This window comes from Mauremys mutica, chromosome 9 (assembly GCF_020497125.1).
Source record: "Mauremys mutica isolate MM-2020 ecotype Southern chromosome 9, ASM2049712v1, whole genome shotgun sequence".
NCBI classification, from domain to species: Eukaryota; Metazoa; Chordata; order Testudines; family Geoemydidae; genus Mauremys; species Mauremys mutica.
The window spans coordinates 65976085-65994867 of record NC_059080.1 but is presented as its reverse complement, the minus strand read 5'-3'; the positions used below and the strand labels follow the sequence as shown (position 1 = coordinate 65994867).

At 44.6% G+C, this 18783-nt stretch overlaps 1 long non-coding RNA gene across 1 annotated transcript; it reads right to left on the bottom strand.

Moving 5' to 3' along the window:
- Window positions 1-2798: 2798 nt before the first annotated feature.
- Window positions 2799-8805, bottom strand: LOC123377111. The gene is made up of 3 exons (XR_006582089.1): window positions 8740-8805; window positions 7549-7678; window positions 2799-3001 (listed from the first exon to the last, which is right to left on the bottom strand). It is a non-coding gene; the product is annotated as an uncharacterized LOC123377111 (long non-coding RNA).
- Between the last annotated feature and the right edge of the window lie 9978 nt (window positions 8806-18783).

Sequence of the window (18783 nt, the reverse complement as noted above, 5' to 3'; positions counted from 1 at the left end):
AACTCCTCTGCTGGAGAGCTCTGCATTGCTGCCGGTGCTGCGGAGCTCGCCCCGATGTGCAACCAGAACGTCAGATTCAAACCGCCCAGACAGGAAAATGAATTCAAATTTTCGCGGGTCATTTCCTGTGTGGCTGGGCAGAGAATCCAAGCTCGGGCTGCTGTCCAGAGCGTCAACAGAGTGGTGCACTGTGGGATAGCTCCCGGAGCTACTAAGTTCGATTTCCATCCACACCTAGCCTAATTCGAAGTAGCCATGTCGAATTTAGCGTTACTCCACCTGCCGGGGTGGAGTACCAAATTCGAACTAAAGAGCCCTCTAGTTCGAATTAAATGGCTTCCTGGTGTGGACGGTTGAGCGGTTAGTTCGAATTAACACTGCTAAATTCGAATTAAAGTCCTAGTGTAGACCAGGCCTAAGAGGCCTACCCAACGTCTAGTCAGTTTATAAGCTTCAAGTTCTGTCAGAGGTGTCTCCTGGAGTACGGCAATATCCACACTTTTTTTTTTTAAAGCATTGAATATTTTTTTCTTTAAATAGGGTTATTAAAACCCTTTATATTCCAGGAGACACATTTAATTTCAGAGCCATCATTGTTAAAATATACTGGATAAAATATAAAGTCTATTTGTGAATAAATGAGAAGTTGCAAATTTTCCTGAGCAGCATACAGTTCGTGCATAACTATACAACAAAGTTATATAATCCATGCTTCCCAGTACATATGCTGCAGGAATGGGAAGGAAATTCCCAGCATGGGAGGGTAACAGAAGGAGGGCAGAAAGAGGAATTAAATAACTGAAAATACAAAACAGAAAAGAGAGAAATACTTATTAGTACCATATAATCTGAAGGAAGAATCTGTTTAAAACAGTCCAAAAACACACATTTGACACCTAGAGGGGGCAGACGAATCAAGTGAAACTTAAATATCTTCACAGCACCTGAGGCCCCAAACAATACAATTACAGTAATCACCTTTTACCAATAGAACCTTCATATATTCGTTCATAAGAAAGCACCACCTAATACAGCAATGATAATATATAATTACTAATCAAATGATAGATTTTACACTGATGCTCCTTCCCTGTGAGTTAAGGCAGTGATTCTCAACCAGGAGTACCCTGGGGGTCAGGGGCGGCTCTAGAAATTCCGCCGCCCCGAGCAGGGCGGCGCGCCGTGCCGCCCTTCCCCGGTCCCGCAGCCGGGGCAGAAGTGGCTGCGGACGGTCCGGTGGTCCCGCGGCTCCGGTGGAGCATCCGCAGGCATGCCTGTGGGAGCTCCGTCCAAGCCGCGGTACCAGCGCACCCACCGCAGTCATGCCTGCGGGAGCTGAAGCGGAGCCGCGGGAAGAGGGGACCCTCCGCAGTCATGTCTGCGGCAGGTCCGCTCGTCCCAGGGCTCCGGTGGACCTCCCGCAGGCATGACTGCGGAAGGTCCGCCGGAGCCAAATGCCGCCCTGCCCCGACAATGCCGCCCTACGCGCCTGCTTGGCGCGCTGGGGTCTGGAGCCGGCCCGCTGGGGGTACTTGGTGATCTTCCAGGGGTTACATCAACTCTACATATTTGCCTAGTTTTACAACAGGCTACATAAAAAGCACTACCGAAGTCAGTACAAACGAAAATTTCACACAGACAATGACTTGTTTATACTGCTCTATATACCATACACAGAAATGTAAGTACAATATTTATATTCCAATTGATTTATTTTATAATTATATGGTAAAAATGAGAACATAAGCAATTTTTCAGTAATAATGTGTTGTGACACGTCTGTATTTTTATGTCTGATTTTGTAAGCAAGTAATTTTAAAGTGAAGTGAAACTTAGGGATACGCAAGACAAATCAGACTCCTGCAAGGAGCATGGTACTCTGGAAAGGTTGAGAACCACTGAGTTAAGGCAATAGGAAGTAAATTGGTTATAATCCTCCAATCCCAATGAGAGAGAAAAAAGGGAATTAATGTATCGGTATCAATCAGCACCCATCAACTTGTTTAAAGCGACCATCTATAAATTCCATACAGGCAGATCATTCCATAGCTATCTCCTCTTGCCTGGGAGCAGTTTGCAGATTTTTGAAGTATTTTTCTGCCTCCTGAGGGCAACTGAATGATATTATTGTCTCACCATTCTTAATATGGAGTGTTGCTGGGTATTTAATAAAAAATACTTCAAATTCCTCTTCCTGGCCAATTGTTTCACTTTGTTAAAAGCTGAGCTCATTGAAACCACACCACAGACATAATCTTGAAGAGCAGTATTTTAATGACTGCTTCTCCCCATAATAGCTTTTTTCCTTGGGATTTCTGCAATATAAGATCCTTAGTGGTAAACTTCAGGAACTTCACAATCAATGCTCTAGGCCAGGGGTAGGCAACCTATGGCACGGCAAGCGAGCTGATTTTCAGTGGCACTCACACTGCCCGGGTCCTGGCCACCGGTCCGGGAGACTCTACATTTTAATTTAATTTTAAATGAAGCTTCTTAAACATTTTAAAAACCTTATTTACTTTACATACAACAATATTTAGTTATATATTATAGACTTAGAGAAAGAGACCTTCTAAAAACGTTAAAATGTATGACTGGCACGTGAAACCTTAAATTAGAGTGAATGAATGAAGACTCGGCACACCACTTCTGAAAGGTTGCCGACCCCTTGCTCTAGGCCAACGGGCATGGGGTCATGGGCACAGTGTGCGCTTGTTCAGTATCAAACCAAAAATCTATTGGCATATCAAACAACTTAGTTCTCAGTTTCAGGACAAATTCAGAGGATTTACCTTTCTCTTTTCCCTCAGGATGTTACATTGTCTTGAGCGGCTTTCAGCTCTATTAGCTTGGTCTTCATAGTCTTGATATTATTACAGTTCTTCACAACCTGTAAGTTGTTCTCTTTGAAAGCCTTTTCCACTTCAGAAATTCTATGTTCTGCTTCACCCATCCGTCTGCACTGAGATTCAGAGGGCACTACAAGCTCTGTCATGGTGGTCTGTAAGGTGGAAACAATAGGTATAATTTCAACAGTAGCTGCGGCCATCAGCTGCATTCTATCAGGCTCAGGCACCATTCTGTTTGTAGAAGAGAGGAAGGCAGATCTCCTTTGGTTTTTGGTGCTTTCTGACTTAGAGAGGAAGTTGCAGAGCTACAAGTCACCTTGGGGGCTTCAGTAGTTGGATGGAATATTTCTTGGGGTTGGACGATGTTTGGGGATTCTCCGTAGGATGCTTTAGCACTCAAGAAACCTGAATCCACCTCATCTGCACCATTCTCTATTTGCAGTTTTTAATCAAACAAATAGTCACAAATAGTTTTTGCAGTTTTCACTAGAGGCATCTGTTCAGTGTTGACAGAATCTTTTAATTGAACTCTAAAATATTTTACTAACACATGGATGGCCAACCTGTGGCTCCAGAGCCACATGTGGCTCTTCAGAGGTTAATATGTGGCTCCTTGCATAGGTGCTGACTCCAGGGCTGGAGCTACAGACACCAACTTTCCAATGTGCTGGGGGTGCTCACTGCTCAACCCCCTGCTCTGCCCCAGGCCCTGCCCCCATGCCACCTCTTCCTCCAAAGCCCCCGCCCCTTCCCCCAAATGTGCTGTGCCTTCCCTCCTTCCCCCCACCCCCCAGAGCCTCCTGTGCTTGCAAAACAGCTGATCACGGCAAGCGGGAGGTATGGTGGGGGAAGAGGCTGGGGACTGGAGGGGGCAGAGCTGATGAGGAGCTGCTAATGTATTACTGTGGCTCTTCGGCAATGTACATTGGTAAATTCTGGCTCCTTCTCAGGCTCAGGTTGGCCACCCCTGTACTAACATGTTCATACCTAATAATAATCACGGCTAGTCTGATCTTAAGTTTAACACAGATATTTTCCAATGATGTACTGCTCACAAATCACTACTCAACAGAACTCATGCACTGAGAGTCATCTCAGTGGAGTCATCTTTGGACCAAGAGGGAAGGGCAGGTGGTGTTCACACTATTGCCCTTCTTTGAGAGTTTTGCCAAGGTAAACCAGCTTTAATATTCCGTTTAGAATCCCATTGGTGGAGCCTGCCAGGGGAGTGCACTGAATCAAGTACATGACTCAGCTGGCTTGGCTATCCCATCTCCCAGCAAACACTACTCAGGTTTGGGGCTGAACTTGCCAGCTCTGGGCCCTCTGACACAGCAGGGCTTTGTTTGCACCTACTCTTGTTGCTTCCCATTTTGGATGGACTCAATCCTGCTCTGACTCTGACCTGTATTATCTTTGAAACAAAATCATATGAACAATCATTCAGTTCTCTTAAATTACATTATACTGGAAGATGTTTCCCATGTTTCAAGGTTTACTTGAAACTTCCCCAGGATCTGTCTACCTCCGGTGAACCTTCTAAATCCTGCCCCAACCTGGGCTTTGTAGTCAGTACCCCATGTAGCAAAGCACACCTTTTATAACCCTTCCATATTTCCTACAAGGGTACATTTCCTCCCCACATATATATCCCCAAATTAGACCAATTCACTATAGCTCAGGACAAGGGATCTTGTTATATGCTCTCATAAGGATGGATACACAGTGCAGTTGTCAGAAGATGTTTGAGAATGCCTTGTCTGTTTAGATTGAAATTCTTGCTTCCTCTCATTCTGATGACAGAGGCTGACATTCTGACCACGAAATAGACATCTTTGCTGGCAGTGGACAAAATATTTTTAGTCTCAGGTACTGATGAGTGTGTAACTTTTGCAATTCTCTACCATGAGGCATTAAACCTTCATGATTTCTTTGTTTTCTGGCCTACCTTGTGCAACTTGACTTATGCTGCATTAACAGAGGCTATTTTACAAAGTCACCGTGGTTGGTCTTGACCACAAGAGGGAGCTCTACACCTTTCTCCACTCCACAAGAAAGTGGGTTTGGAAGTCTGAGGAGGAGGAATCTAATATATTAACTCCTTCTTCTTTAAAAAACAATCTTTCCCCAAGTTGACAAAATGACATAAAACATCCTGTATTGCAGACAGCAATTTTTTCAAGTACAGCCGTGTGATGTGTGCATACACATGTACACTGGGATTCTCCAGCCTGCCCGACTGGAGCTGGGGCAAAGTGGAGGGGGTTGCATAGGAAGCTAGTTGTACTCCCTGACCCTGAGCTGCCCCACCCAGATGCAAGTTAGCTACTTCTCTATAGCTCTAACTTAGGCCAGTGGAGTAGAGCTCTTTTCCCACCATGTCACCCAGAGTGGAGGTGGGGGCAGTTGGTGCCAGAGGTAGTGCAACCATCTCTGCCAGCTTTTTGCCAACTGAGAACTCCCCAGGACAGGGTTATTACTGAACTGGCCATCTCCAGCAGCTATAAATCCGCCTTGCACTGCTGCTTCGTGGTGCAAAGTGCACTTAGTGCAGTGTGGAACCTTCCCTGGCCATTTTGCTCCTATGAGACCTGCATGTATAAAAGGGGAGAAGGACATTTAAAAATGGGAGATGAACTCACACACCTGAGCCCTACATGATAGGTCTAATAATACTAGAAACATAAATGCAGTGAGAGTATGAATTTTACACATGCAACTGTATCTGATGTAATAATTACTTCCTCACCAAGAGACAGAAGATAATTGTCTTGTTTGACATGAAAAGTCAAGCTAAATGCTCCCTGTCACACCCCTCCTGCACACAGTGAAACCTGCCCCTGTAGATATTGAGGCCCAATGGGCACAACATACCCTCTTTTCTCTCAGTCCTTGGAAGCTCTTCTAGGAGATCTCCAATTCAGCACTGAATTGTGCAGTTTCCCCTGCTGCACTAACAGTGCCACTCCTTGAAAAGGCCTGAAGAGGTAGCAGCAGTCAGGACTGTCCGCTAGTAGCTGGGGGAGGAGGAGAGGGGACACTGTAGAAGTCAAATGCAGAGTAGTGCAATAGATAGACCTTGGCCTGGATGACCCTGTGCTCTAGACAACCTCAAGAAATCTGCAGATTTTGGATGCTGGATTGATTGCCACATCTGGCACACACACCCCTTCCCATCTCCGCGACAGAAGCATGAGAAGCAAAATTTGGATTTGGTAACCAATTTGTTGCTTGAATTAAGCTTTTATACTCTAACCCAATTTGCAGGGTAGTTGCCAATAGTATTATGTCTGCCCCATTTCCATTACAGAGAAGTACCATGTGGCAGAGCATCTGACCCCTTTGGCAAGTTATCCCTGCTCAGGTAGCAGAAGACCCCTACGTCAGACACAGAGGCAAACTGGTGTTCAATCAGCAGAGTCCCCCACCTCACACTACCATAACTGTCCATGCAAGAGTGGGAAATAAGAAAATTAAATGGAAACCAATAACAAAAATTGGCAGTAGGGCTTCATTTTAAAAGCACAAATAGCCATGGGTGTATTCTGCTTGCCAAGAAAAGCTGCGCAGATACTACTAAATGCTTAGAGACTCTTTCTAATTTCAAAAACTATGACCATGTGAATGCCTAGGGCCAGGGAAATAGGATAGTTATTATGGGTAGATTTTTCAAATTGTCTAAGTGACGTAGGATTCTAAGTCACTTCTGAAAATGGGTCTTACAGGCACTTTTGAAAATGTTACCCTATGTCTCTATATTCGTCTCCAGATAAAGTGAAACTTACTGCACAAACATCTATGAACAACATACAGTGTTTGGGTTTCTGGGTGAAGCTCTAGTAATTGTCAGTGGCAGTTGGTCTTCAGGATGTAAATATCCAGTTCTTATGTAATTATAAAGTGAACAATAATTTCCAGCGTAGCTGAATATGAGTGGCAAGTAAAATGCTCCCTGTATATACCTGCAAAACCTACAATAAGGGCCACTTTTAAGACGCAAGCCCCTGCCTTGCACTTTAAAATACCCCTGGGATTTCCAGTACTGTACAATTTCATCCAGACCAACTTTCTACTTGACAACTGATTTTTACTAGCTCCTTGGGTGGTCCCTTAAGACAGGACACCGTAGAGTGTAAAAGCCTAGAGGGATCCATCAGGATGAAAGATGCTATTTATCCATAATTTCTAATTATCCATCTCTATGAAATGTAAACAAAACTGAAAATGCTCAGCAGAAGTTTGCAGGATGCTGCCTGCGCTACACATGCATATTAACACCACATGAAATAATCATTGATTCAGAAGAATGATGTATTGTAGATATTAATGTAGTGACTGGAATTAACTGCAGAAAACTGACAGCGTCTGCACTAACAGAACAGGCATTTCCTAAAATGACAGCATTAATTCACTGTGGACGCGCCTAACAGATTGTATTTAATTGCACTACTCCAAAATCTATTGCCAAGGCTGACTATAGAGAAGAGGTGGCCATTTCTTTTTGATTTGTTGGAAGTGCTCTAGAAGCTATAAAATCTAAAAGGTCCAGGTGGCATTTCAATGAGTGTTGCAATGGTCAGAGCAGGTCACCAGGAGCTGTTGGTTCAACATCTGGCCCTGCCATTTACATTGGGAAAGTCTCTTAACATCTGTGTCTCAATTTACTCACTGTAAAATAGGTACAATACTGCACACCTACCTCAGGGTCGGGGACGGGGGATCATGAATTGCTTTGGCAGGTTCCAGTCAAGCATGATACTAAGTTACCTTCTATCTTCATTGTCTTTAATGGGGGTTGAAGGCACTCAGCAGCAACACATGAATGACCCCTAAGGATAAAGTATTATTAGGTTTCCGTTGCCTTAAAAGACAGTCTAAGCAATTCCTCACAACCTTTGAGTGTGCAACTCTGGATGTTAACTATAGGAGAGGCCAAGCAGTGTCAAGGCAGGGCCCATTTCCAAGGCAATGGCTGAAGTGTCCCGACACTGGCTATGCAACACACAACATTGTGTCATATCTTAGCCCCTTTAAAAATGATCTCATCAAACACAAAGTGGGATGGCTCCTTTTATGGCATGAAGGGGAAAAGGAGAAGAGATCAAATCACAACTGAAAAATAGCACCCCCCCCCAAGAGTGACAGTGTTTGTGTTCTAGCACATACCACAGAACTTAATTTATTTTGTAATTTACTACTTTAAAGAGTGGGATTGAGCACATGGGAAAACAAAGCCCTCTCTTTACCCACAGCCCAGAGACAATAAGGCAATCCAAGCTTCCTCACACTGCCCCGGCAGCTTTAATCTTGTTCTGAAAGAACAACTTTTTTGGCTGAGAGAGGGTTCACACTCTCACTTCATTCAGTTCTTAGCTGCTCTGTTGATACTGCTGATTCACCTCACATAGCTACCAAGAGCCACCAGCTGGTAACTGCCAACAACCTGGGCTTGGTTCAGTATGGAAAGCTAAATGCACTACTTCCTGTTACCAATGCCTTGAGCCCTCCAGTTCCTTCTTTGTGTCTTAGTTTTGAATAGTGCAGTGTGACAATCTGCTTTCTTCCCCACCCCAAACAGCTGACACATATACATACTTGGTGATTCTTTATCTGGTACTTTTGCTGCCTGTAGCAGTTATTATGTAGCACCAGCCCTTGATGCTGGGTTACTGGAACAGGCTTGGCAGTCCCTCACTTTTCCTGAGAACTCTTTCCCCTCCAGAGTCCACCATGACCTACGTGGGCAAGCAGCTGGGGCTAGAGACACCAAGCTGAGCTCTCTTCAGCCTCCTCTAGTTCTCTCCTCAGAGCTCTACTAACCCTTTTTCAGTTAGCCCCCCATTCCAGGCAAGTCTATCCAGGTCTTCTGTCTGCCCTCCAGCTCCCTTACCATTCCCAGATCTCCCTCTCTCTCTCGAGAGCCACTCTCCCACTATCACCTTGGTCAATCCTCTGCTGAAGCTCTGCCCCCTCTGGTGATGTCACTGCTGGTGATGTCACCAGCCTCAGCAGTTCTTTCACAGAGTGTATTGATAGAACATGTCTTGTGTGAAATTCAATTACTCGTGTTCTGTAATCCTCTTGACGGCACAGCAATTGGTACGTTACTGCCAGTTTGTTAATTGGTAGTTCAGTTTGAGAGACAAACAGTGTGCTAAAAAATAAGTTCGTTTGCAAGACAGGCAAATAACCATCCCTTTCCATTTATTACACTGTCACCATATCTCCAGGAAGTTTCTGGAAAATGTAGGGGACAATTTCCTGGTGCAAGTGCTGGAGGAACCAACTAGGGGAAAAGCTCTTCTTGACCTGCTGCTCACAAACAGGGAAGAAATAGTAGAGGAAGCAATAGTGGATGGGAACCTGGGAGGCAGTTGTTGTGTATTTGGTTGTCATGGTTTTTGTTGCTATGGCAACTGAGTTAGATTATTATGGGTTAGTTCAGCCAGCTTCAGCCGGCTGAGTGAGCTTTCTGTGTCTGTAAATAAAATGGTGGTTTTGTTAGCTGTCTGCCCTCAAGTGATTTCTTCCTAAACCGGCTGCCCCCAAGGATATAACAAGTGGCGACGATGGATGGGATCCTGGTGCTGCTCCAGTAACAGAAGGAAGTAGAAGTCAAGGTACAAAACAAACAAATAAAAATACTGCTTGTTTGCACTGACTGTGAAAGTGAAACTAAAATCATGGCTACTCTGACCAGGCCACTGGAACCTTTTGATGAGAATATAGAGCAGTGGCATGTGTATACTGAGCATTTTGAGCTCTTTGGTATTGCAAATGACATTACAGAAACAAAGAAGGTGCCAATATTCTTAAGTGTTGTAGGGGCTAAAACCTACTCCCTGCTACGCAGCTTACTACACCCTGTTAAGCCTGAGACTAAATCTTACAGTGACATTGTGGAAATCCCGGGGTCCCATTTCTCCCCAAAACCACTGGTAATTGCTGAAAGATATAGGTTCCACAAAAGACACCAAAAGGAAGATGAAACAGTTTTACAATTTGTAGCCATTTTAAAAAAGCTAGCAGAACACTGTGAATTTAAAGAGATGTTAAATGATGCCCTGCGTGACAGGTTAGTGTGTGGCCTGTACAGTGAAGCTATACGGAAGCGCCTACTGACAGAGGCTCAGCTTACCTTACAGAAAGCTGTTGATATTGCTGTCTCCATGGAACTGGCTACAAGGGAGGCGCAATACATCGGTGCATCCCCTAGGGTGCAAAAAGTGTCACAAGAACTGACCCACAAAACGGTGCAGAGTCAAGAATGTTACCGCTGTGGTAAGCCGGGTCACCAGGCATCGGAATGCTGGTGTAAGGACCTGGTGTGTCGACACTGTGGCAAAAAGGGACACATTGAGTGTGCCTGTAAACAAAAGAAAAGGAGGCCTGTGGTCTGGCCGACAAAAAGAGGAACCTTGCATACCCTAGAGCAGACCCAGGATGATCAAGGTGACACCTCAGCGCAAGAGAAAGTGCCACTGCATGTTTTGTCTTTGGCAGTGGGCTCACATGAATACTGGGTAACCCCGTTATTGGATGGCAAACGTATACGCATGGAACTGGACACCGGTGCAGCCGTCTCACTGATCTCCGAGACTGTGTATAAAGAAAAGCTACAGCATCTTCCGCTTAAGGCAACAAAAACTGTTCTGAAGACGTATACGGGAGAAGCTGTGCCTATGCTGGGCACTATTGATGTTAAGGTGGAGCTCAATGGACAGGTGGCTAAATTGCCACTGTTTGTGGTGAGAGGTAACTACCCAGCCTTAATGGGTAGGTCTTGGCTTGGGAAGATTCAACTGAACTGGGCAGAAGTGCACCGGATGACTAAAGAAGAAACCAGTCTAACCCCTATACTAAGGAAACATGCTGCTGTTTTTGGAGATGATTTGGGAAGTATGAAGGGAATCACTGTGACATTGAACATTAAACCTGACAGTCCACCAAAATATCTGAAAGCCCGAACTGTGCCATATGCCATCAGGCCAAACGTTGAAGCAGACCTGGAGCGCCTGGTCACCAATGGAGTCCTAATACCAGTTACCCATAGCTCATGGGCCACTCCTATCATTCCAATCGTGAAGAAAGATGGCTCTCTCCGGATTTGCGGTGATTTTAAAGTCACTGTCAACCCAGTGTTGTGTGCAGAGCAATACCCGCTTCCCCGCATCGATGACCTCTTCGCAGGCCTGGCTGGGGGACAAAAGTTCAGTAAGATTGATCTGAGTCAAGCGTATTTACAGATGCACGTCGATGAAAAGTCCCAAGAGCTGTTGACTATTGTGACTCATAAGGGGCTTTATCGATACTGCCGCCTACCCTTCGGAATAACATCTGTTCCCGCCCTGTTCCAGAGGGCTATGGACCAGATCTTGTGTGGCTTGTCAAGAGTTCAGTGCTATCTGGATGATATCCTGGTCACTGGAAGAAATGAAGAGGATCACTTAAAGAATTTAGAGGCTACCCTACAAAGACTGGAAGAGTATGGCCTACGAGTTCACAAAGACAAGTGTGAATTCTTCAAGCCCTCTGTTGAATATTTGGGACACATCATTGATTCTGCAGGTCTTCATAAGGCCCCTGCAAAAATTAAAGCTATTGTGGAGGCTCCCCCACCACGAAATGTAAGCCAGCTGCGCTCGTTTCTAGGACTACTGAACTATTATGGAAAGTTCATCTCACAGTTAGCCACACTGCTAAAACCACTTCACGAGCTCCTTGGGCAGAACAAGGCCTGGAAGTGGACTGAAGCCTGTGATGTTGCATTTAACAAAGCTAAGGATGCATTGTTAAATTCTGAAGTTCTAATGCACTTTGATCCATCCTTACCCCTGCAATTGGCCTGCGATACTTCCCCTTATGAAGTGGGAGCAGTTGTGTCACACATTATGCCTTCGGGAGAAGAGAGACCTATTGCTTTTGCTTCACGCACTCTAAGCAAAGCAGAAACTAACTACGCCCAAATCGAACGTGAGGCATTAGGAATTGTTTTTGGAATTCGGAAGTTTCATCACTACCTGTTTGGGCGAAAGTTTACTCTTCTTACAGACCATCGATCTCTGACGTCAATTTTTGGACCCTATGCAGGCATTCCCCCATTAGCTGCTAGTCGTATGCAACATTGGGCATTGTTACTTTCAGCACACACATATGAAATCAAATATCGGAAATCCACTCTGCACGGCAATGCAGATGGCCTCTCAAGGTTGCCTTTGCCGGTCAAACATCAAGACAGTGCCCAAAAGGAAATCTTCTACTTTGAACAGGTAGAGAATACACCCATCACTGCTACTCAGATAAAGAAGGCAACTCGCGTTGACCCAGTATTGTCCCAAGTTATGGACCTGGTGATGCATGGAAAATCTCGACAAACCTCTCCGGTCTCATCCGACCTTGTTCCCTACATGTCCAAGCGGACGGAGTTATCGGTCCAATCTGGTTGTTTGTTGTGGGGGAGACGTGTCATTATTCCACCACCACTGAGATCACAGATGTTAGAACAGCTACATTCCGGTCACTGTGGAATAGTGCGCATAAAGGAAATTGCACGAAGCTATTTTTGGTGGCCTGGATTGGACAGCGCTATTGAAGAGAAGACAAAAGCTTGTATGTCATGTCAGGGTGTGAGAAATGCACCCCAGTGGGCACCCCTACACCCATGGGACTGGCCTGAAAACCCGTGGCAACGTATTCACGTTGACTTTGCTGGCCCCCTTGAAGGAAGCATGTTCTTGGTGGCAATAGATGCCCATTCTAAATGGCCAGAAGTCTCTATAATGCAGTCCACTTCTGCAGAGAGTACTATCCAAAAACTACGAGGACTCTTTAGTCGTTTTGGTCTGCCAGAACAACTTGTGAGCGACAACGGACCGCAGTTCGTTTCTCAGGAGTTTCAAAATTTTATGAAGGCAAATGGGATACACCACATCACGTCAGCATCATATCATCCGTCCACCAACGGATTAGCTGAAAGATTTGTGCAGACAATGAAAAACGCTTTGAAATCAGCAAGGGGACAACACTCCATTCAAAAGCGTCTGGATACCTTCTTACTTTCCTACAGAAACACACCTCATGCTACGACCCAGGCATCCCCAGCCTTTCTAATGTTGGGACGACAGCTGCGCACTTGCTTTGATCTGCTGAAACCTTCTGAACCCCGACAAACTGTGTAACATCAGCAGCAATATCAAGTCATCAGACGGGCACCCAGAGCAAAAGACCGAACCTTTAGCCCAGAACAGCCAGTTTTGGCTCGGAATTATATTTCCAGCGCTAAATGGGTCCCGGCCACAGTCATCACTCAAACAGGACCTGTTTCCTACACAGTCCGGACTGCAGAGAATCTTACCTGGCGGCGACATGTAGATCAGCTGTTACCAGGTCATGCCAGTCCTCAGGACCCATCTGCAGTTGAGGGGTCTGACTTCACCTCTTCTGGTGAGGCACCGAATCACGAGTCACCTGTTCCTGACTGTTCTCCTCCATTACTGCCGGCGGCTGAGATACCCCTTTGCCCAGCACGAGCTGATACCACCTCCTCACCCGTTCGTGCTGCGGACCCTGAGCCCCTAGTGCTTTCGGGTGCAATAACACAAGAAGTTCGCCGTAATCCACCTAGAGACAGAAGGCCTCCTCATCGGCTGGATCTTTAGCTAGGGCGAACCCACGGTTATGGGGCAAAATAATCCCCAGGGTTTAGCCGGGAATGGAGGCAGTCTACCCTCCTTCTCTAGTCTAGTGTGTGTTTTATTTAGGGGATGTTCTTATTAGGGGGGGAGGAATATGTTGTGTATTTGGTTGTCATGGTTTTTGTTGCTATGGCAACTGAGTTAGATTATTATGGGTTAGCTCAGCCAGCTTCAGTCGGCTGAGTGAGCTCTCTGTGTCTGTAAATAAAATGGTGGTTTTGTTAGCTGTCTGACCTCAAGTGATTTCTTCCTAAACCGGCTGCCCCCAAGGATATAACAGCAGTGACCATGAGATGGTCGAGTTCAGGATCCTGACACAAGGAAGAAAGGAGAGCAGTAGAACAGAGACCCTGGACTTCAGAAAAGCAGACTTCGACTCCCTCAGGGAACTGATGGGCAAGGTCCCCTGGGAGAATAACATGACGGGGAAAGGAGTCGAGGAAAGCTGGCTGTATTTTAAAGAATCCTTATTGAGGTTGCAGGAACAAACCATCCCGATGTGTAGGAAGAAAAGTAAATATGGCAGGCGACCAGCTTGGCTTAACAGTGAAATCCTTGCTCGTCTTAAACACAAAAAAACAGCTTACAAGAAGTGGAAGATTGGACAAATAACCAGGGAGGAGTATAAAAGTATCGCTCAGGCATGAAGGAGTGAAATTAGGAAGGCCAAATCACGCTTGGAGTTGCAGCTAGCCGGAAATGTTAGGAGTAACAAGAAGGGTTTCTTCAGGTATGTTATCAACAAGAAGAAAGTCAAGGAAAGTGTGGGCCCCTTGCTGAATGAGGGAGGGAACCTAGTGACAGAGGATGTGGAGAAAGCTAGTGTACTCAATGCTTTTTTTGCCTCTGTCTTCACAGACAAGGTCAGCTCCCAGACAGCTGCACTCTGCAGCACGGTATGGGGAGGAGGTGACCAGCTCTCTGTGGAGAAAGAAGTAGTTCGGGACTATTTAGAAAAGCTGGATGAGCACAAGTCCATGGGGCCGGATGCACTGCATCCGAGGGTGCTAAAGGAGTTGGCCGATGAAATTGCAGAGCCATTGGCCATTATCTTTGAAAAATCATGGGGATCGGGGGAGGACCCGGATGACTGGAAAAAAGCTAATGTAGTGCCCATCTTTAAAAAAGGGAAGAAGGAAGATCCAGGGAAGTACAGGCCAGTCAGTCTCACCTCAGTCCCTGGAAAAATCATGGAACAGGTCCTCAAGGAATCAATTCTGAACCACTTAAAGGAGGGGGAAGTGATCAGGAACAGTCAGCATGGATTCACCAAGGGCAAGTCATGCCTGACTAACCTTCTATGAGGAGATAACCGGTTCTGTGGATGAGGGGAAAGCAGTGGATGTGCTATTTCTGGACTTTAGCAAAGCTTTTGATACAGTCTCCCACAGTATTCTTGCCAGCAAGTTAAAGAAGTATGGGCTGGATGAATGGTGGATAGAAAACTGGCTAGATGGTCGGGCTCAACGGGTAGTGATCAATGGTTCCATGTCTAGTTGGCAGCCGGTATCAAGTGGAGTGCCCCAAGGGTCGGTGCTGGGGCCGGTTTTGTTCAATATCTTCATTAACGATCTGGAGGATGGTGTGGACTGCACCCTTAGCAAGTTTGCAGATGATACTAAACTGGGAGGACTGGTAGATACGCTGGAGGGTAAGGATAGGATACAGAGGGACCTAGACAAATTAGAGGATTGGGCCAAAAGAAATATGATGAGGCTGAGGGAACTGGGATTGTTTAGTCTGCAGAAGAGAAGAATGAAGGGGGATTTGATAGCTGCTTTCAACTACCTGAAAGGGGGTTCCAAAGAGGATGGATCTAGACTGTTCTCAGTGGTAGAAGATGACAGAACAAGAAGTAATGGTCTCAAGTTGCAGAGGGGGAGGTTTAGGTTGGACATTAGGAAAAACTTTTTCACTAGTAGGGTGGTGAAGAACTGGAATGGGTTACCTAGGGAGGTGGTGGAATCTCCTTCCTTAGAGGTTTTTAAGGTCAGGCTTGACAAAGCCCTGGCTGGGATGATTTAGTTGGGTTTGGTCCTGCTTTGAGCAGGGGGTTGGACTAGATGACCTCCTGAGGTCCCTTTCAACCCTGAGATTCTATGATTCTATGATCTCCTCCTAACACAACCTCTGCATTTAATCCATCACCAGAAAGCAATAGCTGAGAAATAGATGCAGAAGATTGGATACCATCATGAATCTGCCATTCGGTGTCTGCCCTACTCATCCCAATGTTTTTTGAGCAATATCTCCTAGATGTAGGGACTAACACTAGAGCTGTGCAAAAGGAAGGACTTTTTCCCCCCCAAGCCATTATGTAAGTTAGATATGTAAGTTATGCAGTTTCACATGGAAAAATTAAAATTTCCACGGGCTGTTTTTCACATCAAATCATGCAAAAATTAGTTTTGTACAACAGGAAGCCAACACAAAGGGGTTCCCTATCTGTACATATGCAAACATATAGTATTTATTTTTCTGTTAGGATTTCTCACCTTCCCATATCCGTGCCCATTTTCACAGTCTTACTTCTCTGTATTTGCACAGTGCAGATTCCCTCTGCCTGCTGCCCCATTTCTCATCCTCGCATTTCATCATTAGGTTTTACTTCAGGCTCTCCTGAATGCAAAGCCAATTATGCTAGGGTTCAAGCCAATCCAGTCTCCAAGTGGGTTTAAAATATGGGAAAGTAAGTTCACCCATTCTAGTATCCATAGTCATTTCACAAATGATACTGTATAAAAGGGAAGAATGGGAAATAACCCGCCCTGTTTCTGCCATGAAAATGCAAGAAGAGTATGAGTTTGAGAATCACTCAACACACACAACCCCAGCTGTAGTCAATGGGAATGGTAGGTGAACTCAGCACCCCGGAACCAGGACCTAAGTTTTATTTAAACCAACTGGAGGATTTCAGGATAGCAAGATTTTTTTTTTAAGCTTTGTTGTAAAATGTCAGCTGTTTTTATTTCTATGCTGTCCATTTGATTAAACCCGTAGCCATTCAGTCAAGCTTTCCTGGCTTGTATATCTAATCTAATCTAGTCATCCAGGTAGCAAAATGATAGTCGTGTACCAAATATAAATCCATTCTCAACTGTCAATTGGACAATAAATGATGCAAAACTGTTAAACCTAGTCATGAATGAAATGTAATGGCTTGCCTGGCTCATCATTTCATCTCCTTAGCAGGGTCAGTGGTGTGAACGCAACTAAGCCATGCAATGGCCTTTGCTTTAGCCCCTTAAGTGCTGGGAGGTGCGGCGGGTCTTTCAGTGCTGGATGTACAATACCCCTTTGTGCACAAACATTCCATCATTTTGAATGGATGTTCAAAATGGAAGAAAGTGATGCTGGGACATAGGCATATTCTACCAGCGGTAAAGAGCTTTGTGAGTGCTGGGGTTGGTAAGTCTCATTTTACTTACAAACCTTAAAATAATATTGACTGCTGAACTTGCTGCACAGTTCAGTTAGCACAATTACTTCCGCACCAGAGGGCCTGATCTAACTCCTAATGACTTCCATGGGAATTGGGTCAGACCCTAAAAGCCTGTGGCTTCAAAAAGGTGACAAACTGATTTTCTTGAACTGTGCAATTTTTTTCTAATCAGCTGCATTTTTTCATTTTAGTGCCTCTGCTCACTCCCTCTCTGTCCAGGTCAGATGGCTGAGGTGACTATCCTGACATCAAGCTAGCTTTATGGCTCTAGAACCCACGTCTCTAGGAATATATTAAGGTTAATGTACCATATAAACATTAATTATGCCTCCCAACTCCCCTGTGAGGAAGCAGAGGACTAGTATTATTATATATACTAACAGGTTTTAAACTAATTTAATTTGGGATGTATAAGATATGCCTGTGTGCAGAGTTTAAAAGATCAAGACCAGGTTGAGGATTAACTGTTTAAATATTTAAATGATAGCCTTACAAACCAAGCAGAAGAGTTACACCTCTTCCCACTAGAGATGAACTAGAGTCAAAGTCTGGATCAAGAATCTTATCCAAACCCAAATTCCCCCAGAGTTCAAGGTTATCCAGATTCGGTGATGCATTTTTGCCCATTATAGAGTTAGGCACAAGTCCTGAAGTATGGATCCAGAATTGAGTATCAACTTCAAATCTCAGTTCATCTGTTCCATTTGGGCTTCTCTTTGTATTTTTTACATAAAGGAAACGTAGCCATCTTGGTTTATAGAGCACCGTTTCTCCAGTAGATCCAGGTTCTAAGGTGCTTTTCAGAGTAAACAATGGAAAACATGAGAGTGGCACATTCACTGGCATTCTTTACAGACAGGCTAGTGAAAGAATGCGTATGGAGACCGAACCATTGTTCCAGATTAGCACTGAGGCATTTTTGTGGGTCATGTGGGGAAGCTTGTGATGCTGGTTTCTAGTAACAGAAAGCTTCAGTACACAGAGTTGTCATACCTGTTCTTCTCATGAACCCCAATTTTATGCTGCTTCTCTTCCTCTCACCCACAAACAGCCCTAATTCTCTCTCTTTTTCAGTAATGCAAGTTTGTTTACAATGCTGCAAAGATACTAGTTTTAGTCTGAATTCTGGAAAAGTTCCAGTAGTAGCAAAACCCTTAAATGAATTTCCTGTAAGTTTAAAATACATGAAACCTTTAAAGATGCAGTGAACTGGTTTTCTCCATGAGAAAAAAAAAAAAGCACTTAGCTTTTAATCTTGACATAACCTTTACTTCTCTATAAAAATCATTCATACAGCACCAAAACTGAGTATCTTAGAACAGCAACACATGGAAATAGTTAAATACCTCCCCCACCCTTTATTTATTTACCATAATGCATGCACATAGCCACAGTGGTACAAACTGAGATGCCAAAAATGCTGGAAACAAAAAACAGACTATTAGGACCCTTGCCCTCTTTTTCATTATTTCTTAGCATTTTGCTATGTCCTAGTCACGCAATTCTCTTCTTACACATTTCTTTTGGCCTTTATATAAAGCTGAAGGGTCAAATTACACCTCCATTTATATAGAATGCCCCAGATCCTTTTCATGATGCTCTGCAAATCCATTGGCACTCAACCCACATTGTGAGTAATCAACATTAGTTCAGCTCATGCCTTTGTAGTAATTAAAGATACCAGGCTGAGTGTTTTGAGAGCACAATTCTAAGCAATGAGCTCTAAGTGCTGTTCTGTTGCCATTCTTTGACCTTCTTAAAGAGGTCATTTTATTAAGAGTGTTGGTGCCCATTATTT